Raw genomic sequence first — 26,216 nt, forward strand, 5'->3', positions numbered from 1 at the left:
TATCCTCTTTGGTGTCTAAACTGCTAATTGCAGCTAAGCAATGGGCAAACCTGTGCAAACACGGGCAGCTATATCGGAAATAATAAAAAAAAAAGTTTACATTTTATAATTGTACAGGGGTTTAGAATGTGAGGGAGTATAGTGTTGGGTATGTACACATTTGAGCAGACTTGCTCATATAAGTAGACATTTCCCAAGTGTCAGACTTGCAGGGCCGTGGATTTGTGGACTGCTCGGCAGTCTGACACGCCCCCTGCACTTGTGCATGCTCCATGTTAGCCTTAAGATTTGAAGCAGGGCATCCTCATTAATATACATGGCATGCTGCTGTCTTACTCTTAGACTGGCTTTTCCATGTAAGACTAATCTAGTCTTACATGGAGGATTAGTAAATCCTGGGGATAGTCTTTTCAGTAGCTGGACTAATTTTCCTCTAAATAGTCTTCACTATAAAGTGCCTTCTATGAAGTAGATTTCTAACTGTTTTATAGCCAAAAAAAATTACCTTTGGTCCTTACTGTTGGGGCTCACCTCTTCACATCTCACTGACTTGATCTTCTACACTAATACCATGTCTTTCCTACTTTCAATTATTTGATATAAGAAGAGGTCGTCCTCTGTTCTGTGATCCTACCAATTTGCCTAGTGACTTTCTTCTAGATTCCTAAAAGCAGCTTCTCTTTCTACCCTTCTCTAAATATATACACACATGATATATACATGTAAAATTGCCCCATTAAGTGCAATTAATGTTCATCCTTCTCTACATCTCTACCTTCATTCTTAAATCTTCTTCATCTGTCCTATACCCTCTTGAATACCATTGTGGAGTTTGTCCCCTCAATATTATTTCCAGCAACCTAACACTTTCCCTTCAGAGATGTAGCTTTGTCAGTTGATGCCTTAGGCAATCCCCAAAGTGATACCCACATCAACCGTGAGTTGGTGACAAAAAGAAAGGTTCTCCCAACAGTGGAGGACCAAGAAATTCCCTAACATCAGTAACTGATCTATACTAACTCCTTCAAACAGTTATTAAAACACACACTGTAAAGACAAATAATGTAATTCATTTGACTACTCATGCCTGACAGATAACTGTTCTGTTGTTCTGAATATGCCCCCTAGCAGATTGTATCCAGGTCCTTTTAGGACTTCTAGAACTGAACACAGTTCTCAAGATGTGACCTGAACTAAGGCCATGTAGAGTTAATGCACTGCTATTTTGTTTCTCGTACCTATTCCTCTGAAGATACATGTCAGTAATCTGTCTGATATTGTTTCTACTCTGTCATTGATCCTGGTGGTCCAGTCCAATTGAGATGAACATAACCATATCCATTTCCTGCTTTATTGCCTTCAGTTTCACACCCCAGATAATACTTATTACCAGGGCTGATGTGAAAAAAATGTAGTGCTTTTCATTTGTTTGTACTGAACTTAAAACTATCTTTCTAAATCATTCCATAAAATCATCCCTATCCAGCAAGCTGGCTGACCTGGTCATGGCCTTTGACACCATTCCTCATGCTGGTATCATACTGTATTCTTTTTTTTTAAATCAACTGAAGTGGTAGAATGGATAGTAAATTGGATACACAGAACCCACACAGTGTAAACTGCAGATGCCTCATAAAAAAGTATGAAAGTTATCAGTGGTGTCATTCAGGGCTTAGTGCTAGGAACTCTACTTTTTCATACATTCTTCTCAGATCTCTGGCTAACACAGGCTGCAGATGACTGCAAACTGGGAGTTGCTGTTAAGTCATCCTCTGACACCCAAACTTAATCAGCATTGATCAGATCAACTATCAAGGTCAATGGCCCCCTTTGGAATGTATTTCACTTAGCATATCAATTAGAATGATCCCGCTTGATCACAGGCTTAAAGTCCTTAAACTATCAAGACAGAATGGAAGCTATATCTTATTGTTGGTGCCTTATAGATTTTAAGGAAAAATCTCCGTCTCATCTACTGCTCTATTGGATACTCAATTCTCATGGATCTTCCTTATGTCTGTGAGTGTAATATCTCTACCAGTAATATAACCAGAGACCTAAATTTTCACCAACAAGATAAATAAAACATGGTGGAGTGGCAGTTTTATAATCCAGCACCTCAAACATCTGGAATAAACTTTGTGTATGGTAGGTAGAGTGACAAACTATCCTACTTTAAACATAACCTAGACAACTTGATGTGCACCCACACATTTACTCCAAGATTGACAGGTATTAGCTTTCTTGATGAAGGAGGCATGGCCTGAAGGAAGGCTCTGTCAAGTAGTAGATGTCATAAAATTAATAGTTTCCTAATATATATGAATCCCACATTGTTGCATCTTTGTGTTAACAATAAAGAGGTTGACTCTGTTCCCTCCGTTAAGTCTCATACAAACACACTGAAGAGTAATGAACCCAAGACTGGTCTCTGTAGCAGTCTTCTAGTTGCAATTCTAATTTTAGACACTATCTCTCATATTACAGTCTACTGTGCTATACCATTCAGTCATCCAACAGTCCAGTTCCCAGTCTTAATCTGATCTGACCCATCAGTCTTCCTATCAGCCTTGTGTGGAACAGTGTCAAAGGTTTGCTGAAATCCAAGTACACTTTGTCTAATAGTACTCTCCTTTCAGGCACACCTGTAATCCTAGTGTAAAACTGGAGCATAACTGGCTAGCAGCACCTGGCCTTAGACCTATGTTAATTGCTGTCCTAGACATTGTCCTTTAACAATGTCTCTAACCTTCCCAACATTCTAGTTATGACTTTCTCTGCCACAGCTGTTAAGCCAAAAGGTCTGTACTTTTATGGATTTTTCTTCTTCCTCTTTTTGAAAATATACCACCTTTGTTATCTTCCAGTCCTCATGCACATGTACAATACCCTGTGATCTTACTGCCGTTTATGTACATATGTATATATGTATGTATTTATTGCAATGGTACCATCTTCCAATCCTCAGGCATATATAGTCTAGTCGGTGATTTTTTGTGCATCGCCTTTTAAACAAGGGTACCATAATTGCTCTATTCCAATCCCATGGCACATCTGGATTAACCAGGAATCACTATAAATGTCCCTATGGAGTCTACTAGTACAATGGACATATTTCAGATGACTGCCAGTTAGTCCATCTACTCTTTCTGCTTAGTAGTATCTACAGGCAGTCAGTTCCTTCTCCATCTCCCCTTCAATCCATGCTTTTACCTTATATTTTTACTGTTATGCATTGCCTCCCTCCAGTATGGCAGTCCCCCCCCTTTGCATTCATTTGTGAAGCCTGAAGTGCTAATTTAATACCTCTGCTTTTCCAATTTTCTGTGATCTCCATCTTTGACCATTACGGCCAAATCTCTTCCATCTTTGTGCTACAGCAGTAATAAGATCTTATCTTTCTTTTTTACAGATCTTTATTAAAACATTTTTAATGTGACATGTGCACATACAGTTTCTATAATGCAATATACATATGTTTTAACAAATTTTCATTCATTCCAACATCATATAAATCATTCACTTCCTGCGTCCCTTAAATTTAATTCCACCTCCAGAACATTATTCTGCATGCATTCCTCCCATAAATTCCATTTATGTGTAATTCGCTCCTTCTCTTTTCTAAATATCCCACCTCCAGTTGTTTTACCTTCTTTACAATATTCAACATTTCACTTCTATTTTCAAGTAATTGCTTTTTTGTTGATTGTAGCCAACAGCATTAAACTTACCAAGGCCTTAGTATGTCTAAAGAATTTAGACCATATGTCTTAGTTCAAAGCAATAATTTCCTTACAAACATTTCCTCCCCAACATTCCTGACAATGTAGTTTGTCCATAAACTCCTTGCATTCTCTAAAACATGTTTCTACTATCCTCTTTCACATCAAACCTCCAGAATTTGCTACCTACCTGAGGAAAATTCTCTGATGTCTGCTCTGGTTATAAAAATACCTTTGCAAACACTAACATGCAAAAATACTTGACTCTGGTGCATGTTTGGGAGCCATACAGAATTCCTACCATTTTTTATTTGTAAATTGCCATTCTTTTCCAGATTCTTACAGTTGTGATATTTACGTGTGACTGTGTTTCTTTCCCTAGTAGAATGAGATGGCATAAGCTGCATATTTGTTTTGTTTATTATGATAATTACATTATAGGTTACCATCATTTTAGGTATTTTATTTTATTGGCTCTTAAGTCCAAGATAATATAAATAGATGAAAGCTTTAAACCAAATTTACAATAATTTTTTCTTCATAATTTATTTCACTGCAAAGCTTTTCCTGTGGTTTTGTTGTAGCAACAGTTGGTTTGAATTTTCACACCCTACTAATTATCTCCTTTAAACAGCAGCTCCCGCTCTACAAATCAATTAAAAACTCAACTAGTGTTGGCCATTCACTCAGCACTACCCTACCTCTTTCTCCCTGTAAATACCCTTATTAATCCCTGGTAAGGAAGGCAGGCTGTAGGCTGCAGTCTAGATTTCTGCGTGGCCTCATCCCACTTTAATGCCTTTCCATCCCTAGTTATTTCCTTCCAATATCTTTGTTCCTTTGCTAATTTTTTTCTAAAAAAATATTCCACTCTGATCTTATCCAGTTTATAACCCCACTTGCTGTTCTCTCTTGGTAAAGTCTTCCATTCCCATGGTGGTTTAGTTTTTAGATTTTCTGTTACCTTTTGAATACAATATACTGTATTGCTGTTGCTATAGTCCTTAAAGACCTGGTTCCAAAAATCCTACTCCCACTTTATTTCTTGATCTCCCCCTTGTGTCATCATCTTGCCTTTCCATTTTGATCTACAAGCTTTTGTTTCATATTTATATATATGAACCTTATCTGGTTAGCTCTAAAGTGATACTTCAAATCAGATAATCTGAAACAATCTTATTATATGGGAAGAATCAACTTAGCCCACTTGATTTTGTCTTCTTCCCCTCTCAAATAAAATTCCTTCAACTCTATCATCCACAACTTGTTCGCTGGTTACTAAAAATAAATCTGCCCTGCATGTAAATCTAAAGGGACTAAAACATTTTGACTGCTTGCATCTTACTATCCATAAATAAATCAAGAGCTTCCAGCTTTTCAGTTTTTGCATTCTAGTTTGTTCAGTCTTTTCTCTCATATCTTTAGCTACCTTAACAGAATCCTTTCTAACCCATACTATCCCCAGAAATAGTTTACTGTTATAGCCTTTATCTTCATTTATTTTATATCCCATACAGGCATGAAACTATCAAAACATCCCACAGCAATGATGTCTCTATTTCTGGATTTATCAAGTATAAAATACTCTTTGCAAATAAGAATAACTTTTATTAATCACTGTACCAGCTATATGCTTGAATTTTGGAGCCCTTTATTTTCATTGCTAATGCTTCTAAATATAAATCAAACAAGGAGGAAATATGACATCTCTACCATCTTGTTAGCTTTCATGATCCAGTTTACCAAGATTAGATATGAAATTAATCACAAATCAATAGTAAGATAAAGTAGTTCATAGTTCAAGCAATAGCTGCATTAGGGTAGAAGCCAATTAAAATGCAGACTCCATAACAAATAAAAAAAAATTCAACCCACCCATATATCAAGATGTTTTCTAAATTGCAAAGCTCCAGCCAGACAAACAAAGGAAGCTTATTCCACAAACATACCATAGAATGTGTTAGAGATTTTTATCTAATTGCAGTTCTACATTTACCAATTTTAAAACGTCCACTGGATACCATAAAGTACAGATAGATCACCTTTATTATATATACAAAACAAGGCATTGTATTGTACAATAGAGAACACATTGAGATTAAGAAAAACATATAGATTGAGACAAAGATCAGTCCTATTACTTTGACTTAGCATTTATAATGGGAGCATGAGATCTAAATTAGGATGTTACAAACAAGAGTGTCTAAATCTTAATACTCTGACAAATTTATTAAATCTATATATCATCGTCTAGCATTAGGAATGACACAGTGCTTTCCAAAGTATAAGGCTCCATATTTATCTTTATTAATGTTAGGCCAACTTTGGTTTAGCAAATATACAACTCAAGTATAAACTAATCTATATCATTGAAGTAGTCAATCCACATTTAATCTTAATAGCATATTTAGCCATTCATATAGAAGCTTTAGGCAAAGGAAACATGTTAAGCAGTACAGGTTTTAAAATCAAACCTTGTGGAACTCTACACCTGTAAACAATTAGAATTACAAATACTAAATTGTTTCTTTGAGCTCTCCAATGAATGATGCAAGGGTAAATTGACTACATACACATTTTGTCTATTACAACATGGTATAAAATGCTATCAAAAGCTTTGGATAGGTCTAGATAATCCATAATTACAGACAATCAAGTTTGTAAAAAGTTGATCTGTTCTGTGTAAACCCATATTGACAAGTATCTAAGTTACCCTTTGAATCCTCATTCAGTACTAAGACATCTTACCAATTGGCATATAAGAGATGTTATCCTCTCATTTCTCTTTATGGATTGGTATAACATCAGCACATTTTCAGCTTGGAGGAACATAACCATATAACAAAATTTTGTTGAAATGTTATGAATAGTTGTAGAAATATATTTAAAACAGGTTGCCCAGAAACATTCTGGTCAATTATCAGGACCTAGACCTCTTTCATATATCTTATTTAGCCCAAAGATTTACTCACACTCTGAGCATCTTTCCAGTAGGAGCACTTGCTAGACAATATCAGCCAATCTTAAGCCTGCATATAGTACCACATCTGCAACAACAGTACCTACACTTTTTATTTTTCCTTTGGATTAATTAACTGAAAAGAATTTCTTTATAGAAACATTAGACAAAAGATTACTGTCATGCTTGCATTCTGCAGCTCTTAAAGATGACTTCAGTCTTCTTTTAACTAAATTATAAGCTCTTCTTGCAGCAATGCCCCTATACTTTCTCCATATTCTAAATTACATCCTTTTCTTTAACAAACATTTAGACTGTTATGTCCCAATAAAGTTGATAGAATTTCTGAAATCTTAAAAGAGTAATAGATTTTCAACACTTAAGATGTTCATAGCACAAATGCTTGAAAATATCAAATACTGGTAATATCACAATTTGCCACTGATACATAAAAAATTAACTTGTTTAAAAACATTTCTGATATAGGTATAATTCAAGACTTTAATATCAAAACAATGACATACAACATTAGAAATAAGTACATAGCTAAAAGAACAAGAAAGCAACTTGACCTGGTTCTTTAAATACGAACTCATGACAGCAGCAAATTCAAACATAATGTGATCTGAACTGGACACAACTGTTTTATATTAATTATCTTATATAAAATAACAGTAAACATTAGCAAATACAATTAAACTGTTCACCCTTGTTGAAAAATTAATGATCTGTATGAAATTGATCAAAAATAACAAATCTAAGGCATACATTTAATCCTATTGCTACTGCACCAGCATTTGCTATTGGGGGGGGGGGGCTGCTTCTAACCTTATAAGAAGTTAACAGCATGTTTTTCAGTGTTTTTTGAAGCACCTGAAAAGTATAGTCATTTTGCTCAGACTTACAAACCAGAACCACTATGCACGTTGAGAAAAGACATTACATTATCCTACAGCAATTATGGCATGTCATTTCTGTGCAAGTTTGATACCATGAATACCAACCACATCATTGTGTTACGTTTCCTGGGTACTTCTGTTGATTCTGATATATGTACTTGTTCATCGAACAATTCTCTAATCTTATCATTCATAAATGTCAACTTTATGTGTAACCAATATGATTTAATGTTTCTATATGGTGACAAGTCCTTAAGGCATTCAACAAGTACTGTCAAATATTTTCAGAACCAATGCCTTTAAGTGTTCCACTGTGCAGCACACGACAAAATAGCCTATAACAAAGAAAGGTTTAGGGTATGAAGTACATCTCCTTTGCCATCAATATTAATCATATATCCATTCATGTTAAGAATAGTTCTGTAAAATCTTACCATAACCATAGATGGCCTTCTCTACATTGCAGTTTACATGAGGGATGACTGCCATAAGCAGTCCCAATGTCCAGCCAGTATACAACAGCCTTTTACCACTGCAGGGTGCATGGGACATCGCACGTAGGCCTGCAGACAGCTTAGGCCATAAGTGATATCCATGCTTACCATCCTCAGAACAGAATGCTCCAGCAGGAACACCATCTTAAGGAACAAAAGGAGGTAAACATACATCCAGAGGAAAAAAAAAACATGAACCAGGGGAAAGGTGGGAGGGAGAGAATACTGCAACATAGAAAAGATGACATCTACTGTTTTAAGATTTTAAAGAACTGTTCTCTGTCCTTCTATTCCTATGTTTCAGTATTCTTTACATTAGGAAGAGTACCGCAGCTCATGAAGATGACAGGGTGGAGGAAAGAGCAGAGGTGGTCTCAAAAGCCATGAAGGTATCTAGCAAAGCCTGCTATGGATCTGGAGATGGCATCCAACTTGTAATGTTTAGTGAAAGCGTGAATAGGAGACCAATTGGGTGCTGCCAAAATAGTAGCAATATATAAACCCTTAAAAAAGGGGGTCTATATTACGTCACCAAAAAACCTTTGCAGCGAACCCCACATTGTCACTTATTCAGTGAAATTCACTTCCGCAGTTCACTGAATACTTGCAGACCAAAGACGTAGTTGGCCAGCTATACAATTTTGCCATTTTTCCCCGCTGTAGTGTGATCTCAGAGTTGGTATATTTAATTAGGGGGGGCATAGCACCCTACATGGGTGGGTTTGGTTTAGCTAGATTTAGTTCCACTAGGTTGCGGGGCAAGTATTTGTTTGCCCTTTAAGTATTCAGTGAATTGTGGAAGTGAATTTCACTGAATACATGTCGACGTAGTGGTGTTTGCTGTAAAGGTTTTTCGGCATGGTAATATAGACCCGAAAAAGGCACCAGAAGAGGCAACAGCTCCAGTAGAAAGAGCTTTAACATGGGAAGAGAGACTTACCATTGAAAACATAACAAAATTAAATTGCCTTGGAAATCCAAGTAGAAATAGTCTGCTTGGAAACAGGCCTTCCCAGAGCCCTGGCATGAAAAGACAGAAAAAGCTGATCTGATTTCCTGATAGTCTTAGTTTTATTCAAAACAAAATCTGAGTTGTCTATGCACATCCAAGGAGAGGGAAAAAAAGGTGGGCAAATTAATATACTGATTAAGTGACAACTCATTCACAACCTTGGGCGTAAGTGAAGGATTGGTACGCAATGAAAACTTATCCTTATGAAAAACTAGAAAGGGTGGAAAGGCTATTAAACCCTGAAGCTCAGACACTCTTCAAGCAAAGGTGATGGAGAGTAATAGCAATCTTCAAAGTACAATGTTGCAGAGAAGCTGTGACTGCAGGTTCAAAAGGTGCCACAGTGAGTTTTTCCAAAACATAATTTAGATCCCAAGAATGGGGAACATGTTTCTGTGAGGCTTTATGTGGACACCTCTTAAGAAAAGTTTTACCTCTAATCCAAACGTTAATGGAAGAGTCAAAGGCAGACAAGCAGAAATGGCTGATAAATGAACTTTAACATAAGAATAACACAAAACAGCCTTCAGCAGTTCACACAAATAGGGCAGAATCAAAGGAATGTCCACTGAAAGTGAATACAGGTTACTGGACAGACACCAGATGGAAAACCTCTTCCATTTTGAGGAGTAGGACTTCCTAGCCTCCTGCAGAACCCTAAGCACATCCTCAGAAATGAGGTGTATGAAAGGAATAAAAAATTTACCACCCACAAAAATCAGATGTAGAGCTGACAGATGTGGGTGTATGAGAGACATCTTGTCTTGTGTGAGAAGATCCACCCTGTGAGGTAACTTGTGATGCTTGCCCTTGGCTAAATGCAGAAGAGGGAAGCCATACTGTCTTGGCCAAAAGGAGGTCACCAGCACGATTTGTGGTTTGTCTTGCTGAATCTTCAGCAAAACATTCTGAATGAAAGGGAGAGGTGGGAAAGCATACAGAAACATCCCCATCCAAGAAATGGACAGGGAGCCACTTTCCAGACCAGAGGACCTGGGATTGTCACAAAATTGTGGAAGTGGTCTGTTCAAAGGCAAGGTAAAGAAATTGATTTGAGGTGTACCCCACCAGGGGAGAATGCCCAGAAACACATCCCTGCAAAGCATCTATTCATAGGATTGAGTCATGGACCTGTTGAGTGTGTCTGCCACTACATTCTGATTGGAGGAGATATACAGTGCCTTTAGCGTAACCTGGCACTGATTTGCCAACTCCCATGCCATGAGAGCTAGCCTGCATAAAGATATTATTTCAAGCCCCCCTTTTGTTTACACACCAAAGTACTGTGGAGTTGTTTTGTAAAATGTCTTAGGGGTCATGGACATAAGAGTAAGGAAAGCCTGAAGAGCCAGCAGAAAAGCTCACATTTCTTTTATGTTAATGTGTTCTTGCCTTTGAGAAGGGGGCCAAAGGCCTTGAACCTTTATATTTGCAAAGGCTGTCCCCAACCCATGTCAGAGGCATTTGTGAACAGAACTTGAGTAGGAAAGAGGAGAATCCATCCACCAATGTAGATCTCTCTTTAGACAAGGAAGAAATGGAAGGACAAACTCCAAAGGGTGCAGATGCATTCTCCAAACTAACTTTAGGAACCACTGAAATTTCCTCATGTACAGTTTGGCCAAAGGCAGCATGGGGATACTGGATGCCAAAACTCACAGCAGTTTGAGAAACCCCATGGCTATCTGAGAGTGCAAAGAGAGAAGATTTTTGAAATAGTCAACAAGAAACAGAACTTTTTGAGGAGGTAGGGAAGCCAACATTAAATATGCCTGAATCCTGCACCCCAGGAAGACATGGTCCAGGGAAGGAGTAAGGAAAACATTTTGAAATTTATTGTGAAACGTAATCTTTGCAGAAGGGAAATGATGAATAAAAGAGGTTGCAGAATCTCAGGAAATGATGCCTGGAGCTGCAGGTCATTGAGATAAGGGAAGACCTGTACACCCTGAATTTTGCAGAAAGTAATTACAAGAACCAAGCATTTTGTAAATACTCAGTGCCGTAGAGAGACAAAATGGCAAAGGACACAACTGAAAATGTGAGGAAGCAACAGAAAAATGCAGTCATTTCCTGTAGACTGAATAAATGAGAATATGAAGGTAGGCATCCCTGATGTCCAGGGAGGCCAGAAAAGCCTATAGAAGGATGAGAGGAAATAAAAGTCTGTAAAAGAGAGCATGTGAAAGTAGGAACCTTTAGGAAGGTGTTGTGGTGAGAAAGGTCCAGAATGGGTCTCAAAGGGCCATCTTCCCTGGGTACAAGAAACATCATGGAATAGAAACCTCTCCCCCTTTGGGGCAGTGTAACTTCTTGAATAGTTCCCTGAGATTTCAACTCCTGAAGCAACTCAGAAAAAAAAATGAAGTTATTCTCATGGTGGTTGAGGAATTCCCATGAAGAGAGGTAAAGTTTTCCCAGACCATGAAATACCCTTTGTGTATAATGGAAAGAACCCAAGAATATTGAGTTATGTGTTCCCAGGCTGGGAGTGACACTAAGAAAGGGGAATGTGGGAGAGGCATGGGTGGTAGTCAGACTACATGGCTTGTCAGGAAAAAGACTGCTTCTAGGAAGGTGTAGACTGAGAGGGCTTAGAAACAGGAGCTTTCCTAGCTGTCCTCTTACCTCTAGGAGGAGGACTGAGAATTTTTTTTTAACAAAAGCAGTCCTGGCAGGAAAATTTCTTTGGAATTTAGGAAATGGAGACACAAAAATATGCCTTAAATCCCGTACCTTCTTCCCTTTCTCCTGTAGTGACAGGAACAAATTAGCTGCAGCAGTCCCAAAGAGGGCATTGTGAAAAGGGGCATCCATAATGCGGAGTTAGTGCAGAATGGCACAAAATACACTGAACCAACTGATATTGCCAACATCCTGGCAGACAGGTTCAGTGCAAACTTCGCCCCACCTCTCACCCTCAAAAGGGCCCATAACCATACCAGAATGTAGAGCCCCTGAAATCACAGACACTCAGGTTAAAATAGTCCTCTCCAAAGCCAAAAACACAGCATCAATGGGACCAGACGGTGTCCCAGGCTGTGTCTTACATGAGCTCAAAGATGAACTAACCCCTCACCTAAACACACTGTTCAAACTCTGCCTCTCCACAGGCTACGTACCCATAGAGTGTTGCACAGCAATGGTTACTCAGCTCCACAAAGGTGGAGCCACAACAGACCCCGGGAACTATTGCCCTATAAGCCTGACTAGCTTGGTCTGCAAGGCTATGGAGTACATCATCATGGAACTCATTAACAGAGACATTGGGAACCTCCAAACACTGGACCCTACCCAGTTTGGCTTTAAGGGCAGATCATGCCTCCTAAACCTGGTGGACTTCTTTGAGACAGTTACCAAGGCTAAAGACGAGGGAAAGGTGGTAGACACAGCCTACCTAGACCTCGCAAAGGCCTTCGACACCATTCCCCATTCTGGTATTATAGACAAGCTCATCAGCCTGAACATAAACCCCTGTGTCACAAGATGGGTTGCCAATTGGCTCACGGACAGAACCCACATGGTGAGTTGCAGGAGCTAGGTCTGAACTCTGACAAGTGGTGTTCCCCAGGGCTCAGTCCTAGGACCCCACCTGTTCGTCATATACTTCTCAGAGGTAGAGATAAGCACAGGAGGACTATGGCTGACCAAGTTCGCAGATGACTGCGAACTAGGGGCTATAATTGACTCACTGGTTGACACAGACATCCTCCAAAAGGGTCGCACTGAGACAGATACCTGGTGTCAAAATCATAGCCTCAAGCTAAATGCCAAAAAGTGCATAGTTATTCCCTTTGGAAATAAAGCACCCACAAACTACCACATAGGTAGTAGCCCCCTAAATACAGAAAACGTAATAAGGGAATCTGGGGACCCAAGTAGATAGTAATCTCTCCTTTGATAACATTGCCAAAGTGGTTAGAAAATCCTTCTATGTGGCCCACCTAATCACAAAAGGGTTTGCATCCAGATCAAAAGAGGTCATTGTGCCTCTCTACTCATCAGACCCCTCATACAGTACAACACCCCATTTGGGATGTACCTTACAAGACACCTGCAACAGCTGGAAAGACCACAGAAGTACCTCACCAAGAGGATCACTGGCCTCAAACAGATGCCCTATGAAGCTCAACTGAAGAAACTCCAGCTGTACTCGGTTGCATACCGCCTGCTCAGAGGTGATCTCTGTCTGACATACAAGGCCATGTCCAACCCAGAATTGATGGACATGCTCCATCTAAAGAAAATCTTATCCCATCGAGCCAAACACTCTATGGATCTAAACCTCACCACAACAATAAATAGGACATGTTGGAGGGATAGATTCTTGTCCCAGAGACTTCCCATGCTTTGGAACAAGATTCCGATCTACATTAGGCAGAGCTCCTCACTAGCACTCTTCAAGAGAAACCTTGATGAGTGGATGGGAAACAAAGTTTACCCCAGGGATCACTTCAGTGTTTTGCTGGACAGAGGCACAGGGAACTAATCTAAGGGGGCGGTGAAAGCCAACACATTCTGGCTAGGCTTATAAATGCCTTTGGGCAGATAGCCTAGTACCTACCTATGAACCTATAAATTATCAGGGAGTGGCTGAAGCCTCAAGCAAGAATATCTCCTCAAGACAGAACCTGAAGCAGCAACTCTAAGATATTTCAGCTGCATTTAATGGACCACCTGAGAAGAAGCCCCAGAATGGAACAGAGCTGAAACTTAATATCCCAATCTGGAAGTTTAGAAAGAAGCTGAGTAGCCTGAGAAAGAAGGGTCAAGGCATACTTAGTCAAATGGACCTACTAGTTGATAGCACAAAAATCCAGGGTAGTTGAAGTGTACACCTTTTTCCTCAACCTTCCATAATTATAGGTTCATAGGTGCTGACTAGCCAATGACCACAGGGGCCTTTTTAAGCCTAACCATATATCCCAAATCTGGCAAGTTCTGATACCCTTGATAAGTGTAAGCATGGGCCTGAGAGATGAACCATTTACAGGTTACCTGTCTGCATTTGAGACATAAGTGCCAAATCAGGGATGAATTTCTGGTTTCCCATCCAATTGTCCAAGCTGCACTTGAATTGGGTCTACTCTCCTTATCAGAAGAGAGAAGTGTAGTAGATGGCTGAAGTCTGGATAGTTCATAAGCAGGCAGAGAGACCACAACTGGATCTACAGAACGGCATTTGTAAAGGAAGTTAAAGTCCTCAGGAACTTTGTAAAACCTGTCTAGCCTTTTAGGAGCAAGCAGGTTGAATATCCAGAGAATTTGAAGCAGAAGAAAAGGCATCCAGAAAAAAGTAAAGCAGGAGGCGCAACAAAAAGTGAAGGAGTCCATCAGGAGCAAATCATAGTATTTTTTCTGCACTTTAGACATCTCTGATCAGTCCCATTTCAAGTACACTCTCATGCTTACAATAGTCTTGTCAAATGTGATATCCTCACCAGGAGACTCACTACCATTAAATTCTTCCTCAGGGGAAGCATACTCCAAAGGAGATGTAATCTGGGCAAAGTAAGCCAAAGATTCATTCTCGGAGGAATCCTTCATCAGTAAGAACCTGTTCCCTAACCCTTTTGTGAGGAGAAGAAGTAAGAGAGGAGACTTCTGAGGGAGGCCTTAAGGCCATCAAGGCACTGAACATGACTTATAAGGTGGAGAGGCCCGACATAGGCCTACCCAGAGCATCCACCATCAGTACATCCTCCTGGACTAATATGTAGGATACCTCATGGTAATTCTGTAGCAGACAGACTAGGATCCCCCTGTCCATCCAATGTGGACGTCCGCATAATCTGAGGACTTGCCATCCTGATGGTCTCCAGAGCAATACCAGCCAAGGAATCAGAGCCAAAATTCAAACAGACTTCTGCACCTTCATCAACCTCGAGAGAGAAATCCAGTATAGGAGGTGCAGCCTAAGTAACAGGCTTTCGTGTCTTGGCCTTCTTCACAGGCTCAGCAGAAGGCCCCACCATACACTCCATAATGCCACATGCTACTCTCTCAAGTCTCTGATTTCAAAGGTAAATAATAAGAGAAGAAAGGCTGCTCCGTAGGGTCTTCAGAACAAACACCTGATGGATAAGGCAAGACATATTGTCATGATTAGGCCCTAAACAGAAAAGGCACTGATCGCGAGTGTCTTTACGTGGAATTTTTCTACCACACTGGCACTAGCCTTTCCTGGATGACATTTAACCTTATACAAAAGCAGTAACAAAAGATAAAAAAGAAAACCCCAACAAGGGCACTTACCTGAATCGCGTACACCAGCAAACAACTTTGGCAAGCAGACGGACAGTTGAAGATGGTATTTGGACTGGCAGCAGAGAAGTTCAGAGGATGGTACGTGTGAATGTCACTTTTATGGACTACGCTGTATGTAAGCCTAAGGGCAACATCCCATGTATCCTGTAGTGGTAAAAGGCTTTTGTATATTGGCCGGACATCGGGACCACTTATGGCTGTCATCCCTCATGTAAAGAATACTGCAACACAGGAATAGGACATCAACTGTTTTCTAGTCTTCATGACAGTAGAATGGTAATTCACTGCTCAAATCATTTTAATTCCCCAGTTTTGCAGTACATTTGTTAAAAGAAATACAGCAGTTTTATTGTTCAAAAAAGTTTTCATGTGTCTTAATGAAAATTCACAATCTCTGCAACAAATGTATGATAAAATGTCATAAATGACTCTTCAAATTAGCATGCATTTCCTCCTCGCACCTTTGGTCATTCAGATTCCTGTACATTAAACTAGATAATCCTAAAAGAAACAAATACATAAAATGTATGTTAACCACAATATTAAATAAGGTGAAACACCAATTTGTGCTTTAACCAATGTGTGCATCTCCTGTCTTCTCATATCATGTCACCTCTTTCAGACTTTTTCCATGCTGTAAATTATTCTGCTGTAACTTCCATGCTCATTCAGACTCCCCATAGTTTTACTTTAAGTCAGTGAACTTGTAAAAGTAATGTTTAACATGATGCAACTTACCTGTGACATTTTATGAATTGTTTTAGTCAGATATAACTTGTCACATTGCAGAAAAATGGAAAGGAAATATGGCATACCATTTTGTGTCATTTTCACTAGAGAAAATATAGAAATCAAATGCCAGTTTGATAAAATTTTTACATTAAGTACACCTTAAGCATGCTGTCTCATGCAACCAATTTTTATGAAGCCAAGGAAAAATATTGTTTTTTTTTTTACATTTTCTACAAAAGCTCTTTTGAAATAACGTTCATAGTCTCCCATGTCTGAGACCGTCTAATCTGCAATGATCCTTAATCTTTACATAGTCATCTTCTACTCCAATTTATATGGTAAATTTGCTTTCTGTATTATCACATTTCAATTGCTTTTATCAACTGAGGGCAATCTTAATATTTACTCGGGTAGTATTACATCAGCAAAGGGACAAGAGAAAACATATCATATCTCCACATCAAAAAGAGGGCAACTCTTGACAGATGATACTACAGGCTCCAGGAAGAATAAGACCATACATTTTGTAGCTCAGCAGGCTCAAAAGCAATAATACTGTAGATAGACCTTACAAAATGAAATTATTGAGGAAAAAAACAAACATTTACTTCAGACATCACCATTAACAATCCCATTTTCTCCCTATTTTCTACACGAGGTCATGGTGTCATGTCCAGTGTTGCAATCTTTCTTGCTCCACTGCAACTCTTACACCTTCAATGGTCATGACTGACTGTTACAAGTCTTCTCTCAAGTAATTCATCAATTCTCTTTGCTGGCTGGCCTTGTTTCCTCTTGCCATTATCCTTCTTCACTAGAATAAATTCTGTTTCCCTGCACATATGTCCAGACCACTGCAATCTGTCTTCTTTGACCTTCTCTGTAATTGCAGTTACTTTGGCTTCTACTCTGATGTACTCATTTCTTCATCAGCCCCACAGCATGCACTCTACCACCTATCTCAGGCACTTAATTTCCATCACCTTTAGCTTTCTCAACTGCTCTTCCATCACTGCCCAGATTTCTGAACTATGCAGCACTATTGGTCACACCACTGTTTTGTACACCTTACTTCTCAGCTTCTTTGGCATTTCTACCACATAATTCCCCTAACACTATGAGCCAGTTTGTTGCAGTCCCTATGTTCTTGCTTTGACCTCCAAATTCAGACTTCCCTCCCCTCAGCCAAACCTCCCAGATACTTGAAGCTGTTAACTTATTCCACTATTTTCATTTATATCTTAGTTGTTGGCCTCTTCTGACTTTCCCCATTTACTGTCATCACAACAGTCTTCTCTGTACTGGGTTTCATCCCCTTGCTGAAGTTCTTGTTCTGAGTCTACCTGTAATGCCTCATCATGTGTATACAGCTGCTTTGTTGATCTGCTTCCCCAACCTGTTTGTTAATGTAGTCCATTATCACTATGAACAGTAGTGGGCTCAAAGATGATGCACACCCACTCACCCTGGAAACTTTTCTCACAGTCCAAACACTACACTTGTGTCAATGGGTCCTAGTACATAACCATGGACTAATTCTACTTATGTTTTTGGGACTTTGTATCATCATAGAACTGCCCAAAATTAGCTTTATTTGGACCTTGTCATATGTCATTTCAAAGTCTAGGAATGGACAGTTGAACTCTCTAGCTTCCTTATCAACCATATGTCTCCCTGCAAACATTAGGTCAGTCGTACTGCATCCTGCTCTGAATCCAAACAGCTTACTCCCATCTTGTGTTCTAGTATTCTGCATATCTGTTTAATAAATCACCTTCTACAGCACTTTTATGCAATATAAAAGGAGTTTCTTACCTCTACAGTTATGAAGGTCCCCCTGTCCTTGTATACTGGCAATAGAATATTTATTCTCCCGTCATGTAGGATATGCATTTCCCTCCATACTGGTATGATTCTCCTTGGTGCCACGTCTCCCATAACTCATGCAACATCTTTTATTAACATCTTTATTAAACTATCAGTTACGACATAGGCAGACGTACATTAACAGAAAAGGCAAACTATTGTAACATTTCACCTTTAATTATAATATACATCATATATACTTTTTAACCATCATAAACTTATAAAATAAAATTGCTGAATTCATGCCTTCCCTTAAACCTCACTCCTACTCCTGAACATCACATGTATTACTCCCACAGTTTCCATTTATTTCTATGTAATTTGCTCCATATCTTTTCTAAAGATCCTATTTTATAAAATTTAATAAATCAGATACAACTGATGTAGACTTAGAATTCTATTTTCTAGTAACTGCTTTTTGTGCAGCCAACAGAATTAAACTTAATAAGCACTTACTATGTCTAGGCAATTCAGATCCTGTACTGCAGGTCAGAAGAATAATTTCCTTACTTACAGCCAATTGCTCACTCAGCATTTCTGACAAGAGTACTCTGTAAGGATTTTTTTAAAATCTATCCACTCATTACATTCCCAAACATATGCTCCCAGTTGCCTTTTCCTTCCTCCCAAAATTTGCTAGCTACCTGAGGAAAAATTCTTCAAAGTCACTTGGGGTATAGAAATACCTATGCAAACACTTCCAAGCAATGATTCTAAACCTTCTGGAGTTGGTTGCATATTTGGGAGCCATACATATGTCTTCCCACTGGTTTCATGTAAATTGCTTGTCCAGTCTCTCTTCTCAATCTTTTCTAACCTCCTCTGATTGATTCTTATAGTTAACATGCCTTACTAATTATTCATTTTATAACAGCTGTTTCTGTTCTAGAAACAGCTAAAATCTCCCACATATCCTTAGCTGCCATAAAAGAAAGTTTTTAATCCACACGCCTAAATACTTCATCTCATCATGCCCCCATGAATTTGTGGGGGGGTTCTATATTACCATGTCAAAAGGGCTGTTCAAACACCCTTACATCAACACATGCACACCAAAAATATGTAAATGTTGAACAGTCACAAAAGCTGTGCCCCCCCACCCCTCCTACTTAAATATACGAACTCCAAGATCGTACTACAGTGGAGGAAATGGCGAATTCCCAACAACAGCCCAATTATTTTTTTCCCCTGGGGAAAAAATCTCTTGTGGCCATTCGACATTTAGGCATTGATGTACGGGTGTTCGATGAACAACCCTGTTGACATGGTAATATAGACACAAATTTGGATATTGCTAAACCAAATTGTGTGTGGGTACATAATTTATGGGTATAACCTTTACTTTATCTTTGTTCATTTTATATCCAGAAAAGACCTGAAACAGACTCAAAATGTGGAACAATACTGGGATGTTCTTTTCTGGATTTATCAACTACAAAATGGTATCATCTGCAAATAAGGCTAACTTTTATTTATTACCATACCAATTATATCCCTGTATTTCTGAGTCCCTTACTTTCTTTCCCCCCTAGCAATTTTACTCCCCTTTTTTCTCTGTCCCCGATTTTCTTCTGAATATCCATTCTGAAATCTTCTTTTTGCCATCTCCACATGCTCATTTCTTTTCAAATGTCTCTCCTGCAGCACTGCAGTGTGCACTCTACATTTCTTTATATAATTCAATACGTTTTCCTTTTTACCTGTACCTGTAAGGCCATTCATGTTTCAGGAAAATATACATAGCCATCATGATAAAAAGGTATTGTTCTGGCATATAATATAGGAGCTATTTTTAATGTGCACTTCCAGCTTTTGTGTTACATACATACATTAATATTTGGCAGGCTGATCTTTTGTACAGTTGTTACTTCTCATCTCCATTTGAACCGGTCACATTTTTCAAAACTTTTTCTTTCAATAAAAACCCTGAAACAAAAAACCTAACAACATTTTCAAAACACACCATCCCCTATTAACTTGGAACAAACACCCAAAACTATGTACATCCTCAAAAGTTGATGTTTAACTCTCCAGAAGAGAGCAACTGCCCCAAATTGAAGGCACCTCCAGAAATCAACTAACCTACAGTTAAGATTACCCATGCTAAGGCCTGCAAAAGAATATTCAATTCTCATGGAGGAGTAGGATTTTTATATATAAAAGTGGTCTAAGTAAACTAGTACCTCTTAGGAAAGTCTTGCATATCTTAGTTAATGGTAGAGGAACTAGCTCCCTCATTAAAAATTTCTGCCAAACACTCTAGGACACTGTGTAGGGGCTGAAAAAGGATTGAGATGTTTTTGATGTGCCCAACGAACAAACCTCTTCCATTTACTTTTGTAGTTTTTCCTAGTAGAAGCTTTATAGGAATACAAAAGTATATGCTGGACAAGAGAAGAGAGCATAGGTTGTCTGGCTAGTAGAAGTGGAGAAACCACACTTACCTTGAAGTTTGAGATACCTGGGTGAATCATACCTGTTGGGTGAGACAGTAGCTCTAGAATCAGATCCAGAATTCATGGTGAGTAAAGAAGATGAGGCCAAAGGAAGGGGAACCAAACTTGTTGAGGCTAGTATGATGCAATGAGGATGACTTTGCTCTTCAACCTTGCTGCGTTCTGTAAGAACTTTGAAATTAATGAAATTGGTGGATAAGCGCAGAGAAGACAGGAGGGCCAATCGTGGAGCAGAGCATCCCTCAGTGATTCTGCCACTGGGGGGGGGGTTAAGGTAAAAAAAAGCTGCTGCACTTGTTGTTTCGGGGAGGTGCAAAAAAGATTGGAAACACGGACTCTATAGGACCAGATAACATCCGAGGCTGTTTATTAAACAATGTAAAACAAGACCTAGCAAAATCACTTGGCACTCTATTTAACCACAGCTTAAGCACTGGCTTTGTTCCTGCAGAGTGAACAGCAACAGTAATCCCCTTGCACAGTTAACCGTGGTATACTACAAGGATCTGCGCTGGGCCCTCTACTGTTTGGAATTTGTTTCTCCGAAGTCCAGGCAAATGTAGACAGCCTGTGGCTTACCATGTTCGCTGATGATTGCAAACTGGGTGCAGTCATTCAGCCCCGATGATGTTAACATATAACAAAACGGGCAAACACAGACAAATGATTGGTGCCAAAGCCATGGACTAAAACTAAAACACAAAAAGTGCAGTATTATCCCCTTTGGCAAAGAGGAATTCTCAGCAAATTGCAATACTGAAAGCACCCCCTTAAGCACAAAAACAGTAGTGAGATATTTGAGAACATAGGTTGACAGCAATATAAACTTCGATCACCATGGGTTCACAACAGTAAGGAAAGCCTTCTATGTTCTGCACCTCATAAGTAATGGCATTGCATCCAAGACTAAAGATGTTACAACGGCTCTATACTCAACCCTCATTCGATCACTAAGAGTACACTGCTCCCTTTTGCACATAGCTCAGACACATGCAGCAGCTGGAAAGATCACAGAGGTTGCTCACCGTGAAAATTCAGGGCCTCCAAAACATGGACTACATGGAAAGACTGAAAACCCTGTCATTGTACTCTGTCTTACAGGCTGTTGAGAGGTGAAGTGTGCCTGGCCTACAGAGCAGTCTCTGACCCTACTCTAAAGGAAATGCTGCATTATATCCACAAATCAAATAGAACAAGAGTCACTCTCTCCAGGGATTTAAACCTAGCCTGTGACATTAACAGAACATACTGGAGAGATAGATATGTCTTCCCATAGATTGCTGCTCCTCTGGAATAAACTCCCAATTCACGTGAAGCAGAGCTCAATTGACCCTATTCAAGCGCAACCTAGACAACTGGATGGGAGACTGCAAATTCACTCTGGGTGTGGCACCTATGTCCCTCATGGACAAGGTAGTTGGTGCTGATCATAGACTCGCTATGCAAATAACGATCATCTAACCAAGGTCAGTTAGGGAACATGGGTATAACATGGCTAGGCTTGTAAAGGCCCTAGGGCCATTAGTCTAGTAATGTCCTATGCAAACTATGAACTTGCAGCCGCCTAGTTGGCCTATGCCTAAGGCCGGCTATCATACCTCTCAACTGTCCAGATTTTTGCCTCATATTGTTGGTCTACTAATAAAATTTGTGGTTTTGTAGCAAATCACTTGGATGATCAGAGGATTGAAGTCACTAATGGCATACATTTGAGGAAACATTTCTGTTAAACCCCTACCATGCGCCTCACCATTTTCATCAAGCCCAACAAAGACTGAAAGGTCTGTGACAGGCCCACAAAATGCTATGCTAATAATTTGTGCAAATATGTTTGTTATGTTACCGTCACAGAGGTGAACTGCATTGCAAAGTCTACAGAGCCAAAAACATTGGTGTAATATATTGTCTTTGTGCTTTTGTTTAAATGGCCTAAATATATCTTGCCGTCTAGCAAAGCTTCCCAATGTTAGAAATGCCATAGAAACTTTAAAGGGGGGGGGGTGACTTGAGTTGAACAGATACACATATTTGCATATGAACTAGCAAAACTTCCCCATGTTAAAAATGCCGTAGGAACTTTATATGGGGGGGGGGGGCTTGAGTTGAACAGATATACACATATGCATATAGGTAGGGAAGATGGGTGTGGGAGAGTGCGGCATTTTGATTTTAAAAAGCTGTGCAGTAGATATGATTCGTGGCATAGCGCTCAACTTGTCCCTAATTTTGCTTTATAGGTTTTCTCTTCCCTTATAAAATTATTGTTCTTCTGCTAAATCCATGAGGATTACAGCCAGCCAATAATGCCAAACATTAGAGTTGCATACTTTGGTTGTTAAGAAAATGCACGTTGAAGCAAAACACATTGTTTGATTAACGCAAATACACACATGTACTGCAATCGTTGGCATGGCATTCGTTGCATTAAGTAATTGACTCCAACTATAACTTCAGGAGCAAAAGTGTAACAATCCCTTGTAGTAAAAGGTAATTAGCAGCTAGAAAAGGCAACAGGTTGGTTGAAACAACATAGCTATGGTTTAGCGGAAAAGTACCTGCAGCTGTTGTCTGAGCAGTTTATGTTAAGAGATCAGCACCATACCGCTCATCTGTCCCTGATTTTGACTCAAATTTTAACTCTGTCCCTCTTAATCCCTTCTAAAACTAGTGACTTTTGGAGGAAAGATGGTGAATTACACTTAATGAATAATGACAATAATTAAGAGTTATAAACTTTTTACTTCAGAAAATGTGTATTAATTCACATGCTCTGATTCTGTCAATGTTTCAAGTTAATAGCACTGATATTTTAAAAGTGTCCCTGATTTTTTCTTGACTTGTCCCTGATTCTGTTGAAAGTTGTCCCCAGTTGGTTGAGAGGTCTGATCAGCACGTTTGATTTCAGATTCAGATATATACTGGTTACGTCCATGTGATACACTGTAGAGGTACGCTATTTACATATATTAGTGCCAAAAAAGCAAAAACTCAGAAATAATCCCAATGACAAAAAAAAGTGCTAGCCTAGCATGGACAACAAGATAATTAGCTGGAAGTGTTACGGTGTTAAAAATGCTTAGCTAGGACGTCTGTAACCAATGTGGAGGTACGCTCTCCAGGGAGAGGCTAATAACCCTATAGTCATAGCCGGTTTTAGGCACCCTGGGGGCCCCCAACCACAGCAAGTTATCTTATCCTGATATTTTGTCACATCTTTTAAACCAACAAAAGCTAGTGCAGCAGTCTTGCATACTTAATAAACTATGAGGGTAATAACTCTTAATTATATCTCCCTTAAAATTCAAAGATATTTCTGGTTGTAGTAACGGTGTTTTGTCAAGTAACAGGCATCAGAATGCCATTAAATATTTTACTACTGACATAGTGCTCCTGGCTTAGTTAAACCCTGCTTTTGGACATTTTCTCCACTAAAACTAACTACATACCCAGCTTTTAGTCCCTGCAAAACCATGGCTGCAGGGGGCCCCCTTAATCATCTTTGTCTGTGTGGGGGGCCCCACAAAAGCTGCTGCTGACTGGGGAAAAATGAGGAATGAAAAATGCATTAATTTCCTAATTATGCTCTTTAACATGAACAGGGCTGTGATATGACCCTGTTAGGATGAAGCTGATAATGAACATGAACAATATAAGCACTAGAGGGATCAGCAGCTCAGAGTGACTTACCTCGGTGCAAACTTTGGATTTTAAGAAGAGATGATGCTTCCGATCATCAAGGATAGTTTCTCTTTCAGGTAGTTTTATAACTAATAGCAGAACACCAGATACTATCACTCAATTTCTTTGCTTAAGAATTCAGTACAATCCCAAAAATAATAGAATAAATGCTCAGAATCATAAATATGTTTAAATATTTCTCTAATTCACTTAAAAAGTTACTAGAATAACAAATTTTGCATCAATATCTATTTTTGGACAATAAGTATAAAACTGAGATGTCTGGATTAATTGACTGTAATCCTGAATGATTTACCAGCAAATCAAACTTTTTACGAAGGATAAGGCAAAAGTATGAACAAAATCAGGGAAGGTCTGTGAAAGTAGGGACAGTGACAATTATGCATTACTCCTCAATGAGATAAATCTTACCGCTTCTGCTGTTTGACGACTGCTAAACAGCAGTGACTAATCTAGTACCAATGTTGCACAAGGCATTGCTGTTTGCTGAAATTAAGTACATAACTAGTACTGCTGTGGCTTATGCATGCATGTGGGTGTGTGTGTGTGTGTCTGTGTAAAAAACATCACTGATTTTTATCTGTGCATGCACCCAATAATGCCAGGACACAGACGTTATTCTTCTGTGTATCAGTAAAAAATGTACCTAACAAGTAATTATATTTTGAAAGTAAGACATAACATATATCACAGAACATTCAGACACTTAGATATTCTTGGAGTTTGGTTGCCCTCATTCACCAGACTGTCTAAATGGATAATGGGAACTTCCTTTATCATCCTTGACTCTGTGGGGCCCCACCAAAGCTGTTGCTTGTTGGAAAAAAATGTATCAATTTTCTGAATCTGTTTAACCTGAATGGTGCTGAGATATGACCCTTTTAGGATAAAGCTAATAATAGCCTCTGTTTACAACCACACCCATTCTAAAACCAGCCCTGCTCAAATGTGTGTGTGTACATAAAGATGCTACAGGTTATGTGGGGCTAGAGATTGTGTGGATATTACATCTTTAATTTTCATCACAGTCAAACCTTAGAGATAAAGTCATTATAGCTTGTGTTTGAGCTGAGGGCAGTTGTTTCTCACAGATCTCAGAGGTGTACAAAGAAGGTTACTATAGCTTGTGTAAGAGAGGTGTACTGTCTAGGAGCAACAAATTTGAATATTACTGAAATCATTCTCACAATCACAAGGCACATATACATGTGGCTACCTTTGGGGTGAAGAACATGCTATGTATATGTATATCATCAGTCACTTGAAATATATGACAAAGGCAATTTAAATCTCTACTTTCATCCCAATCTAACACCAGAGGGATGCATAGGCAGTGACTTGTCTTTTTTAGAGGGTTAGGGAGGTAGGCAGTATTTCCAGATAAGACTTAAATATTCTCACAACTACTGGCTTGTTAGTTTACTGTAAGCTACAATTTTGTCAGCTTTGAAAATTAAGCCTTGGGCACAAATTATGCCTTGAAAGAAAAAAATAAGACTGAAATTCTTTTTTTCTTCATAATTTTTATTTAGGCAACCATTGGAGTAAAATGTTGAGAAAATGCTCTAAAATGCATCCCAGACCATCTGTAAACCTGTGGCTTCTTGGGCCCTGACTTGAGTTATTTCCTAAATGGTTATTACTGGACTGTCTTGTTCAGGAAATGTATGTTGAAGGATGCAAGGAAAACTAAAGCTGAACTGCAACAGTGAATTTCTTTCCTTAATCATAATTTCTGTTCAAGCTATTATTGGATGAAAAGGTTGTGTAAAATGCACTTCAGAGCATATAGAAAGTTATGGCTTCTTGAAAAAGCTTAGAGTAAGGCAAAATGTAAGAGAAGGAAGAAATGGATGGTATGGGGAGCCCAAAAGGAGAAGGACTCAGAGGAGAGGACTGGAGGGTGTGTGTGTGTGTGTGGGGGTGTTGAAGTGTAGGTCTAGTCATCATTTCACTTTAAGTCCAGACCTGTACATAGACTTGTTGCAATGTATCACTGTTGCATCTAAGTGCCAGTAACTCTAACTGCCCCTTTGATAGACCTGTTGTAATGTAAAGCTGCAGGTCTGTTTGTGGATACTACTCCTAAAAGTTTGCAGCATGAAATAAA

General features: G+C 39.0%; 1 protein-coding gene across 1 annotated transcript in view; it reads left to right on the top strand.

Moving 5' to 3' along the window:
• LOC122791688 (forkhead box protein M1-like) overlaps positions 1–26,216 on the top strand; it is a 548,676-nt gene that overhangs the window by 145,750 nt on the left and 376,710 nt on the right. The gene's annotated exons all lie outside the window — the stretch shown is intronic.

This window comes from Protopterus annectens, chromosome 17.part0 (assembly GCF_019279795.1).
Source record: "Protopterus annectens isolate FY-2018-M chromosome 17.part0, PAN1.0, whole genome shotgun sequence".
NCBI lineage: Eukaryota > Metazoa > Chordata > Ceratodontiformes > Protopteridae > Protopterus > Protopterus annectens.